Below are 13,387 nucleotides of genomic sequence, written 5' to 3' on the forward strand. Positions count from 1 at the left end.
TCTGGATTTTTGAAAATTTCATTTTTTTGTGAAAATATCCACTAAATGAGGGAATAATATGTGTGAGAGTACCGAAGGAGAGTTCCCAATGTGTGTGGGTAGAATATATATCCCACGGGGGTAAAATTGAAAAAAGTTGAAAAAAATTTTTTTTTGGACTTATTAATTTTTACGGCGTTTATCAGACTTTCAGATAGGGGAAATGTCAGTGAGCGTTCCGATTTCAGTTCCAGAGCGATTCGCCCAATGAGTCCTTGATATTTAGTCGTTTTTCAGCCAATTTTCTGGATTTTTGAAAATTTCACTTTTTTGTGAAAATATCCACTAAATGAGGGAATAATATGTGTGAGGGTACCCCAGGAGAGTTCCAAATGTGTGTGGGTAGAATATATATCCCACGGGGGTAAAATTGAAAAAAGTTGAAAAAAATTTTTTTTTGGACTTAGTCATTATTCTGGCGTTTATCAGACTTTCAGATAGGGGAAATGTCAGTGAGCGTTCCGATTTCAGTTCCAGAGCGATTCGCCGAATGAGTCCTTGATATTTAGTCGTTTTCAGCCAATTTTCTGGATTTTTGAAAATTTCACTTTTTTGTGAAAATATCCACTAAATGAGGGAATAATATGTGTGAGGGTACCCCAGGAGAGTTCCAAATGTGTGTGGGTAGAATATATATCCGACGGGGGTAAAATTGAAAAAAGTTGAAAAAAAATTTTTTTTGGACTTAGTCGTTTTTCCGACGTTTATCAGACTTTCAGATAGAGGAAATGTCAGTGAGCATTCCGATTTCAGTTCCAGAGCGATTCGCCCAATGAGTCCTTGTTATTTAGTCGTTTTCAGCCAATTTTCTGGATTTTTGAAAATTTCACTTTTTTGTGAAAATATCCACTAAATGAGGGAATAATATGTGTGAGGGTACCGAATGAGAGTTCCAAATGTGTGTGGGTAGAATATATATCCCACGGGGGTAAAATTGAAAAAAGTTGAAAAAAAATTTTTTTGGGACTTAGTCATTTTTCCGGCGTTTATCAGACTTTCAGATAGGGGAAATGTCAGTGAGCGTTCCATTTTCAGTTCCAGAGTGATTCGCCCAATGAGTCCTTGTTATTTAGTTGTTTTCAGCCAATTTTCTGGATTTTTGAAAATTTCACTTTTTTGTGAAAATATCCACTAAATGACTGAATAATATGTGTGAGTACCGAAGGAGAGTTCCAAATGTGTGTGGGTAGAATATATATCCGACGGGGGTAAAATTGAAAAAAGTTGAAAAAAATTATTTTTTGGACTTAGTAATTTTTCCGGCGTTTATCAGACTTTCAGATAGGGGAAATGTCAGTGAGCGTTCCAATTTCAGTTCCAGAGCGATTCTCCCAATGAGTCCTTGATATTTAGTAGTTTTCAGCCAATTTTCTGGATTTTTGAAAATTTAACTTTTTTGTGAAAATATCCACTAAATGAGGGAATAATATGTGTGAGGGTACCCCAGGAGAGTTCCAAATGTGTGTGGGAAGAAAATATATCCGACGGGGGTAAAATTGAAGAAAGTTGAAAAAAAATTTTTTTTGGACTTAGTCATTTTTCCGGCGTTTATCAGACTTTCAGATAGGGGAAATGTCAGTGAGCATTCCGATTTCAGTTCCAGAGCAATTCGCCCAATGAGTCCTTGTTATTTAGTCGTTTTCAGCCAATTTTCTGGATTTTTGAAAATTTCACTTTTTTGTGAAAATATCCACTAAATGAGGGAATAATATGTGTGAGGGTACCGAAGGAGAGTTCCAAATGTGTGTGGGTAGAATATATATCCGACGGGGCTAAAATTGAAAAAAGTTGAAAAAAAATTTTTTTTGGACTTAGTCATTTTTCCGGCGTTTATCAGACTTTCAGATAGGGGAAATGTCAGTGAGCGTTCCAATTTCAGTTCCAGAGTGATTCGCCCAATGAGTCCTTGTTATTTAGTTGTTTTCAGCCAATTTTCTGGATTTTTGAAAATTTCATTTTTTTGTGAAAATATCCACTAAATGAGGGAATAATATGTGTGAGAGTACCGAAGGAGAGTTCCCAATGTGTGTGGGTAGAATATATATCCCACGGGGGTAAAATTGAAAAAAGTTGAAAAAAATTTTTTTTTGGACTTATTAATTTTTACGGCGTTTATCAGACTTTCAGATAGGGGAAATGTCAGTGAGCGTTCCGATTTCAGTTCCAGAGCGATTCGCCCAATGAGTCCTTGATATTTAGTCGTTTTTCAGCCAATTTTCTGGATTTTTGAAAATTTCACTTTTTTGTGAAAATATCCACTAAATGAGGGAATAATATGTGTGAGGGTACCCCAGGAGAGTTCCAAATGTGTGTGGGTAGAATATATATCCCACGGGGGTAAAATTGAAAAAAGTTGAAAAAAATTTTTTTTTGGACTTAGTCATTATTCTGGCGTTTATCAGACTTTCAGATAGGGGAAATGTCAGTGAGCGTTCCGATTTCAGTTCCAGAGCGATTCGCCGAATGAGTCCTTGATATTTAGTCGTTTTCAGCCAATTTTCTGGATTTTTGAAAATTTCACTTTTTTGTGAAAATATCCACTAAATGAGGGAATAATATGTGTGAGGGTACCCCAGGAGAGTTCCAAATGTGTGTGGGTAGAATATATATCCGACGGGGGTAAAATTGAAAAAAGTTGAAAAAAAATTTTTTTTGGACTTAGTCGTTTTTCCGACGTTTATCAGACTTTCAGATAGAGGAAATGTCAGTGAGCATTCCGATTTCAGTTCCAGAGCGATTCGCCCAATGAGTCCTTGTTATTTAGTCGTTTTCAGCCAATTTTCTGGATTTTTGAAAATTTCACTTTTTTGTGAAAATATCCACTAAATGAGGGAATAATATGTGTGAGGGTACCGAATGAGAGTTCCAAATGTGTGTGGGTAGAATATATATCCCACGGGGGTAAAATTGAAAAAAGTTGAAAAAAAATTTTTTTGGGACTTAGTCATTTTTCCGGCGTTTATCAGACTTTCAGATAGGGGAAATGTCAGTGAGCGTTCCATTTTCAGTTCCAGAGTGATTCGCCCAATGAGTCCTTGTTATTTAGTTGTTTTCAGCCAATTTTCTGGATTTTTGAAAATTTCACTTTTTTGTGAAAATATCCACTAAATGACTGAATAATATGTGTGAGTACCGAAGGAGAGTTCCAAATGTGTGTGGGTAGAATATATATCCGACGGGGGTAAAATTGAAAAAAGTTGAAAAAAATTATTTTTTGGACTTAGTAATTTTTCCGGCGTTTATCAGACTTTCAGATAGGGGAAATGTCAGTGAGCGTTCCAATTTCAGTTCCAGAGCGATTCTCCCAATGAGTCCTTGATATTTAGTAGTTTTCAGCCAATTTTCTGGATTTTTGAAAATTTAACTTTTTTGTGAAAATATCCACTAAATGAGGGAATAATATGTGTGAGGGTACCCCAGGAGAGTTCCAAATGTGTGTGGGAAGAAAATATATCCGACGGGGGTAAAATTGAAGAAAGTTGAAAAAAAATTTTTTTTGGACTTAGTCATTTTTCCGGCGTTTATCAGACTTTCAGATAGGGGAAATGTCAGTGAGCGTTCCAATTTCAGTTCCAGAGCGATTCTCCCAATGAGTCCTTGATATTTAGTCGTTTTCAGCCAATTTTCTGGATTTTTGAAAATTTAACTTTTTTGTGAAAATATCCACTAAATGAGGGAATAATATGTGTGAGGGTACCCCAGGAGAGTTCCAAATGTGTGTGGGAAGAAAATATATCCGACGGGGGTAAAATTGAAGAAAGTTGAAAAAAAATTTTTTTTGGACTTAGTCATTTTTCCGGCGTTTATCAGACTTTCAGATAGGGGAAATGTCAGTGAGCGTTCCAATTTCAGTTCCAGAGCGATTCTCCCAATGAGTCCTTGATATTTAGTCGTTTTCAGCCAATTTTCTGGATTTTTGAAAATTTAACTTTTTTGTGAAAATATCCACTAAATGAGGGAATAATATGTGTGAGGGTACCCCAGGAGAGTTCCAAATGTGTGTGGGAAGAAAATATATCCGACGGGGGTAAAATTGAAGAAAGTTGAAAAAAAATTTTTTTTTTGGACTTAGTCATTTTTCCGGCGTTTATCAGACTTTCAGATAGGGGAAATGTCAGTGAGCGTTCCAATTTCAGTTCCAGAGCGATTCTCCCAATGAGTCCTTGATATTTAGTCGTTTTCAGCCAATTTTCTGGATTTTTGAAAATTTCACTTTTTTGTGAAAATATCCACTAAATGAGGGAATAATATGTGTGAGGGTACCCCAGGAGAGTTCCAAATGTGTGTGGGTAGAATATATATCCGACGGGGGTAAAATTGAAAAAAGTTGAAAAAAAATTTTTTTTGGACTTAGTCGTTTTTCCGACGTTTATCAGACTTTCAGATAGAGGAAATGTCAGTGAGCATTCCGATTTCAGTTCCAGAGCGATTCGCCCAATGAGTCCTTGTTATTTAGTCGTTTTCAGCCAATTTTCTGGATTTTTGAAAATTTCACTTTTTTGTGAAAATATCCACTAAATGATGGAATAATATGTGTGAGGGTACCGAATGAGAGTTCCAAATGTGTGTGGGTAGAATATATATCCCACGGGGGTAAAATTGAAAAAAGTTGAAAAAAAATTTTTTTGGGACTTAGTCATTTTTCCGGCGTTTATCAGACTTTCAGATAGGGGAAATGTCAGTGAGCGTTCCATTTTCAGTTCCAGAGTGATTCGCCCAATGAGTCCTTGTTATTTAGTTGTTTTCAGCCAATTTTCTGGATTTTTGAAAATTTCACTTTTTTGTGAAAATATCCACTAAATGACTGAATAATATGTGTGAGTACCGAAGGAGAGTTCCAAATGTGTGTGGGTAGAATATATATCCGACGGGGGTAAAATTGAAAAAAGTTGAAAAAAATTATTTTTTGGACTTAGTAATTTTTCCGGCGTTTATCAGACTTTCAGATAGGGGAAATGTCAGTGAGCGTTCCAATTTCAGTTCCACAGCGATTCTCCCAATGAGTCCTTGATATTTAGTAGTTTTCAGCCAATTTTCTGGATTTTTGAAAATTTAACTTTTTTGTGAAAATATCCACTAAATGAGGGAATAATATGTGTGAGGGTACCCCAGGAGAGTTCCAAATGTGTGTGGGAAGAAAATATATCCGACGGGGGTAAAATTGAAGAAAGTTGAAAAAAAATTTTTTTTGGACTTAGTCATTTTTCCGGCGTTTATCAGACTTTCAGATAGGGGAAATGTCAGTGAGCGTTCCGATTTCAGTTCCAGAGCGATTCGCCGAATGAGTCCTTGATATTTAGTCGTTTTCAGCCAATTTTCTGGATTTTTGAAAATTTCACTTTTTTGTGAAAATATCCACTAAATGAGGGAATAATATGTGTGAGGGTACCCCAGGAGAGTTCCAAATGTGTGTGGGTAGAATATATATCCGACGGGGGTAAAATTGAAAAAAGTTGAAAAAAAATTTTTTTTGGACTTAGTCATTTTTCTGGCGTTTATCAGACTTTCAGAGAGGGGAAATGTCAGTGAGCGTTCCAATTTCAGTTCCAGAGCGATTCTCCCAATGAGTCCTTGATATTTAGTCGTTTTCAGCCAATTTTCTGGATTTTTGAAAATTTAACTTTTTTGTGAAAATATCCACTAAATGAGGGAATAATATGTGTGAGGGTACCCCAGGAGAGTTCCAAATGTGTGTGGGAAGAAAATATATCCGACGGGGGTAAAATTGAAGAAAGTTGAAAAAAAATTTTTTTTGGACTTAGTCATTTTTCCGGCGTTTATCAGACTTTCAGATAGGGGAAATGTCAGTGAGCATTCCGATTTCAGTTCCAGAGCGATTCGCCAAATGAGTCCTTGATATTTAGTCGTTTTCAGCCAATTTTCTGGATTTTTGAAAATTTCACTTTTTTGTGAAAATATCCACTAAATGAGGGAATAATATGTGTGAGGGTACCCAAGGAGAGTTCCAAATGTGTGTGGGTAGAATATATATCCGACGGGGGTAAAATTGAAAAAAGTTGAAAAAAAATTTTTTTTGGACTTGGTCGTTTTTCCGACGTTTATCAGACTTTCAGATAGAGGAAATGTCAGTGAGCATTCCGATTTCAGTTCCAGAGCGATTCGCCCAATGAGTCCTTGTTATTTAGTCGTTTTCAGCCAATTTTCTGGATTTTTGAAAATTTCACTTTTTTGTGAAAATATCCACTAAATGAGGGAATAATATGTGTGAGGGTACCGAATGAGAGTTCCAAATGTGTGTGGGTAGAATATATATCCCACGGGGGTAAAATTGAAAAAAGTTGAAAAAAAATTTTTTTGGGACTTAGTCATTTTTCCGGCGTTTATCAGACTTTCAGATAGGGGAAATGTCAGTGAGCGTTCCATTTTCAGTTCCAGAGTGATTCGCCCAATGAGTCCTTGTTATTTAGTTGTTTTCAGCCAATTTTCTGGATTTTTGAAAATTTCACTTTTTTGTGAAAATATCCACTAAATGACTGAATAATATGTGTGAGTACCGAAGGAGAGTTCCAAATGTGTGTGGGTAGAATATATATCCGACGGGGGTAAAATTGAAAAAAGTTGAAAAAAATTATTTTTTGGACTTAGTAATTTTTCCGGCGTTTATCAGACTTTCAGATAGGGGAAATGTCAGTGAGCGTTCCAATTTCAGTTCCAGAGCGATTCTCCCAATGAGTCCTTGATATTTAGTAGTTTTCAGCCAATTTTCTGGATTTTTGAAAATTTAACTTTTTTGTGAAAATATCCACTAAATGAGGGAATAATATGTGTGAGGGTACCCCAGGAGAGTTCCAAATGTGTGTGGGAAGAAAATATATCCGACGGGGGTAAAATTGAAGAAAGTTGAAAAAAAATTTTTTTGGGGACTTAGTCATTTTTCCGGCGTTCATCAGACTTTCAGATAGGGGAAATGTCAGTGAGCGTTCCGATTTCAGTTCCAGAGCGATTCGCCGAATGAGTCCTTGATATTTAGTCGTTTTCAGCCAATTTTCTGGATTTTTGAAAATTTCACTTTTTTGTGAAAATATCCACTAAATGAGGGAATAATATGTGTGAGGGTACCGCAGGAGAGTTCCAAATGTGTGTGGGTAGAATATATATCCGACGGGGGTAAAATTGAAAAAAGTTGAAAAAAAATTTTTTTTGGACTTAGTCATTTTTCTGGCGTTTATCAGACTTTCAGATAGGGGAAATGTCAGTGAGCGTTCCAATTTCAGTTCCAGAGCGATTCTCCCAATGAGTCCTTGATATTTAGTCGTTTTCAGCCAATTTTCTGGATTTTTGAAAATTTAACTTTTTTGTGAAAATATCCACTAAATGAGGGAATAATATGTGTGAGGGTACCCCAGGAGAGTTCCAAATGTGTGTGGGTAGAATATATATCCGACGGGGCTAAAATTGAAAAAAGATGAAAAAAAATTTTTTTTGGACTTAGTCATTTTTCCGACGTTTATCAGACTTTCAGATAGAGGAAATGTCAGTGAGCATTCCGATTTCAGTTCCAGAGCGATTCGCCCAATGAGTCCTTGTTATTTAGTCGTTTTCAGCCAATTTTCTGGATTTTTGAAAATTTCACTTTTTTGTGAAAATATCCACTAAATGAGGGAATAATATGTGTGAGGGTACCGAATGAGAGTTCCAAATGTGTGTGGGTAGAATATATATCCCACGGGGGTAAAATTGAAAAAAGTTTAAAAAAAATTTTTTTGGGACTTAGTCATTTTTCCGGCGTTTATCAGACTTTCAGATAGGGGAAATGTCAGTGAGCGTTCCAATTTCAGTTCCAGAGTGATTCGCCCAATGAGTCCTTGTTATTTAGTTGTTTTCAGCCAATTTTCTGGATTTTTGAAAATTTCACTTTTTTGTGAAAATATCCACTAAATGAGGGAATAATATGTGTGAGGGTACCCCAGGAGAGTTCCAAATGTGTGTGGGTAGAATATATATCCGACGGGGGTAAAATTGAAAAAAGTTGAAAAAAAATTTTTTTTGGACTTAGTCATTTTTCTGGCGTTTATCAGACTTTCAGATAGGGGAAATGTCAGTGAGCGTTCCAATTTCAGTTCCAGAGCGATTCTCCCAATGAGTCCTTGATATTTAGTCGTTTTCAGCCAATTTTCTGGATTTTTGAAAATTTAACTTTTTTGTGAAAATATCCACTAAATGAGGGAATAATATGTGTGAGGGTACCCCAGGAGAGTTCCAAATGTGTGTGGGTAGAATATATATCCGACGGGGCTAAAATTGAAAAAAGTTGAAAAAAAATTTTTTTTGGACTTAGTCATTTTTCCGACGTTTATCAGACTTTCAGATAGAGGAAATGTCAGTGAGCATTCCGATTTCAGTTCCAGAGCGATTCGCCCAATGAGTCCTTGTTATTTAGTCGTTTTCAGCCAATTTTCTGGATTTTTGAAAATTTCACTTTTTTGTGAAAATATCCACTAAATGAGGGAATAATATGTGTGAGGGTACCGAATGAGAGTTCCAAATGTTTGTGGGTAGAATATATATCCCACGGGGGTAAAATTGAAAAAAGTTTAAAAAAAATTTTTTTGGGACTTAGTCATTTTTCCGGCGTTTATCAGACTTTCAGATAGGGGAAATGTCAGTGAGCGTTCCAATTTCAGTTCCAGAGTGATTCGCCCAATGAGTCCTTGTTATTTAGTTGTTTTCAGCCAATTTTCTGGATTTTTGAAAATTTCACTTTTTTGTGAAAATATCCACTAAATGAGGGAATAATATGTGTGAGGGTACCGAAGGAGAGTTACAAATGTGTGTGGGTAGAATATATATCCCACGGGGGTAAAATTGAAAAAAGTTGAAAAAAATTTTTTTTTGGACTTAGTAATTTTTCCGGCGTTTATCAGACTTTCAGATAGGGGAAATGTCAGTGAGCGTTTCGATTTCAGTTCCAGAGCGATTCGCCCAATGAGTCCTTGATATTTAGTCGTTTCTCAGCCAATTTTCTGGATTTTTGAAAATTTCACTTTTTTGTGAAAATATCCACTAAATGAGGGAATAATATGTGTGAGGGTACCCCAGGAGAGTTCCAAATGTGTGTGGGAAAAAAATATATCCGACGGGGCTAAAATTGAAAAAAGTTGAAAAAAAATTTTTTTTGGACTTAGTCATTTTTCCGGCGTTTATCAGACTTTCAGATAGGGGAAATGTCAGTGAGCGTTCCAATTTCAGTTCCAGAGTGATTCGCCCAATGAGTCCTTGTTATTTAGTTGTTTTCAGCCAATTTTCTGGATTTTTGAAAATTTCACTTTTTTGTGAAAATATCCACTAAATGAGGGAATAATATGTGTGAGGGTACCCCAGGAGAGTTCCAAATGTGTGTGGGTAGAATATATATCCCACGGGGGTAAAATTGAAAAAAGTTGAAAAAAATTTTTTTTTGGACTTAGTCATTATTCTGGCGTTTATCAGACTTTCAGATAGGGGAAATGTCAGTGAGCATTCCGATTTCAGTTCCAGAGCGATTCGCCGAATGAGTCCTTGATATTTAGTCGTTTTCAGCCAATTTTCTGGATTTTTGAAAATTTCACTTTTTTGTGAAAATATCCACTAAATGAGGGAATAATATGTGTGAGGGTACCCCAGGAGAGTTCCAAATGTGTGTGGGTGGAATATATATCCGACGGGGGTAAAATTGAAAAAAGTTGAAAAAAAATTTTTTTTGGACTTAGTCGTTTTTCCGACGTTTATCAGACTTTCAGATAGAGGAAATGTCAGTGAGCATTCCGATTTCAGTTCCAGAGCGATTCGCCCAATGAGTCCTTGTTATTTAGTCGTTTTCAGCCAATTTTCTGGATTTTTGAAAATTTCACTTTTTTGTGAAAATATCCACTAAATGAGGGAATAATATGTGTGAGGGTACCGAATGAGAGTTCCAAATGTGTGTGGGTAGAATATATATCCCACGGGGGTAAAATTGAAAAAAGTTGAAAAAAAATTTTTTTTGGACTTAGTCATTTTTCCGGCGTTTATCAGACTTTCAGATAGGGGAAATGTCAGTGAGCGTTCCAATTTCAGTTCCAGAGTGATTCGCCCAATGAGTCCTTGTTATTTAGTTGTTTTCAGCCAATTTTCTGGATTTTTGAAAATTTCACTTTTTTGTGAAAATATCCACTAAATGAGGGAATAATATGTGTGAGAGTACCGATGGAGAGTTCCAAATGTGTGTGGGTAGAATATATATCCCACGGGGGTAAAATTGAAAAAAGTTGAAAAAAAATTTTTTTTGGACTTAGTAATTTTTCCGGCGTTTATCAGACTTTCAGATAGGGGAAATGTCAGTGAGCGTTCCAATTTCAGTTCCAGAGCGATTCTCCCAATGAGTCCTTCATATTTAGTCGTTTTCAGCCAATTTTCTGGATTTTTGAAAATTTCACTTTTTTGTGAAAATATCCACTAAATGAGGGAATAATATGTGTGAGGGTACCCCAGGAGAGTTCCAAATGTGTGTGGGAAGAAAATATATCCGACGGGGGTAAAATTGAAGAAAGTTGAAAAAAATTTTTTTTTGGACTTAGTCATTTTTCCGGCGTTTATCAGACTTTCAGATAGGGGAAATGTCAGTGAGCGTTCCGATTTCAGTTCCAGAGCGATTCGCCGAATGAGTCCTTGATATTTAGTCGTTTTCAGCCAATTTTCTGGATTTTAGAAAATTTCACTTTTTTGTGAAAATATCCACTAAATGAGGGAATAATATGTGTGAGGGTACCGAAGGAGAGTTCCAAATGTGTGTGGGTAGAATATATATCCGACGGGGGTAAAATTGAAAAAAGTTGAAAAAAAATTTTTTTTGGACTTAGTCATTTTTCCGACGTTTCTCAGACTTTCAGATAGAGGAAATGTCAGTGAGCGTTCCAATTTCAGTTCCAGAGTGATTCGCCCAATGAGTCCTTGTTATTTAGTTGTTTTCAGCCAATTTTCTGGATTTTTGAAAATTTAACTTTTTTGTGAAAATATCCACTAAATGAGGGAATAATATGTGTGAGGGTACCCCAGGAGAGTTCCAAATGTGTGTGGGAAGAATATATATCCCACGGGGGTAAAATTGAAAAAAGTTGAAAAAAATTATTTTTTGGACTTAGTCATTTTTCTGGCGTTTATCAGACTTTCAGATAGGGGAAATGTCAGTGAGCGTTCCAATTTCAGTTCCAGAGCGATTCTCCCAATGAGTCCTTGATATTTAGTCGTTTTCAGCCAATTTTCTGGATTTTTGAAAATTTAACTTTTTTGTGAAAATATCCACTAAATGAGGGAATAATATGTGTGAGGGTACCCCAGGAGAGTTCCAAATGTGTGTGGGAAGAAAATATATCCGACGGGGGTAAAATTGAAGAAAGTTGAAAAAAAATTTTTTTTGGACTTAGTGATTTTTCCGGCGTTTATCAGACTTTCAGATAGGGGAAATGTCAGTGAGCGTTCCGATTTCAGTTCCAGAGCGATTCGCCCAATGAGTCCTTGATATTTAGTCGTTTTTCAGCCAATTTTCTGGATTTTTGAAAATTTCACTTTTTTGTGAAAATATCCACTAAATGAGGGAATAATATGTGTGAGGGTACCCCAGGAGAGTTCCAAATGTGTGTGGGTAGAATATATATCCCACGGGGGTAAAATTGAAAAAAGTTGAAAAAAAATTTTTTTTGGACTTAGTCGTTTTTCCGACGTTTATCAGACTTTCAGATAGAGGAAATGTCAGTGAGCATTCCGATTTCAGTTCCAGAGCGATTCGCCCAATGAGTCCTTGTTATTTAGTCGTTTTCAGCCAATTTTCTGGATTTTTGAAAATTTCACTTTTTTGTGAAAATATCCACTAAATGAGGGAATAATATGTGTGAGGGTACCGAATGAGAGTTCCAAATGTGTGTGGGTAGAATATATATCCCACGGGGGTAAAATTGAAAAAAGTTGAAAAAAATTTTTTTTGGGACTTAGTCATTTTTCCGGCGTTTATCAGACTTTCAGATAGGGGAAATGTCAGTGAGCGTTCCAATTTCAGTTCCAGAGTGATTCGCCCAATGAGTCCTTGTTATTTAGTTGTTTTCAGCCAATTTTCTGGATTTTTGAAAATTTCACTTTTTTGTGAAAATATCCACTAAATGACTGAATAATATGTGTGAGAGTACCGAAGGAGAGTTCCAAATGTGTGTGGGTAGAATATATATCCGACGGGGGTAAAATTGAAAAAAGTTGAAAAAAATTATTTTTTTGGACTTAGTAATTTTTCCAGCGTTTATCAGACTTTCAGATAGGGGAAATGTCAGTGAGCGTTCCGATTTCAGTTCCAGAGCGATTCGCCCAATGAGTCCTTGATATTTAGTCGTTTTTCAGCCAATTTTCTGGATTTTTGAAAATTTCACTTTTTTGTGAAAATATCCACTAAATGAGGGAATAATATGTGTGAGGGTACCCCAGGAGAGTTCCAAATGTGTGTGGGTAGAATATATATCCCACGGGGGTAAAATTGAAAAAAGTTGAAAAAAAATTTTTTTTGGACTTAGTCATTTTTCTGGCGTTTATCAGACTTTTAGATAGGGGAAATGTCAGTGAGCGTTCCAATTTCAGTTCCAGAGCGATTCTCCCAATGAGTCCTTGATATTTAGTCGTTTTCAGCCAATTTTCTGGATTTTTGAAAATTTAACTTTTTTGTGAAAATATCCACTAAATGAGGGAATAATATGTGTGAGGGTACCCCAGGAGAGTTCCAAATGTGTGTGGGAAGAAAATATATCCGACGGGGGTAAAATTGAAAAAAGTTGAAAAAAAATTTTTTTTGGACTTAGTCGTTTTTCCGACGTTTATCAGACTTTCAGATAGAGGAAATGTCAGTGAGCATTCCGATTTCAGTTCCAGAGCGATTCGCCCAATGAGTCCTTGTTATTTAGTCGTTTTCAGCCAATTTTCTGGATTTTTGAAAATTTCACTTTTTTGTGAAAATATCCACTAAATGAGGGAATAATATGTGTGAGGGTACCGAATGAGAGTTCCAAATGTGTGTGGGTAGAATATATATCCCACGGGGGTAAAATTGAAAAAAGTTGAAAAAAAATTTTTTTTGGACTTAGTCATTTTTCCGGCGTTTATCAGACTTTCAGATAGGGGAAATGTCAGTGAGCGTTCCAATTTCAGTTCCAGAGTGATTCGCCCAATGAGTCCTTGTTATTTAGTTGTTTTCAGCCAATTTTCTGGATTTTTGAAAATTTCACTTTTTTGTGAAAATATCCACTAAATGAGGGAATAATATGTGTGAGAGTACCGATGGAGAGTTCCAAATGTGTGTGGGTAGAATATATATCCCACGGGGGTAAAATTGAAA

Source organism: Phyllobates terribilis, unplaced genomic scaffold, assembly GCF_046119375.1.
Source record: "Phyllobates terribilis strain yellow unplaced genomic scaffold, ASM4611937v1 Scaffold_2__4_contigs__length_985480577, whole genome shotgun sequence".
In the NCBI taxonomy this organism is placed as follows: Eukaryota; Metazoa; Chordata; class Amphibia; order Anura; family Dendrobatidae; genus Phyllobates; species Phyllobates terribilis.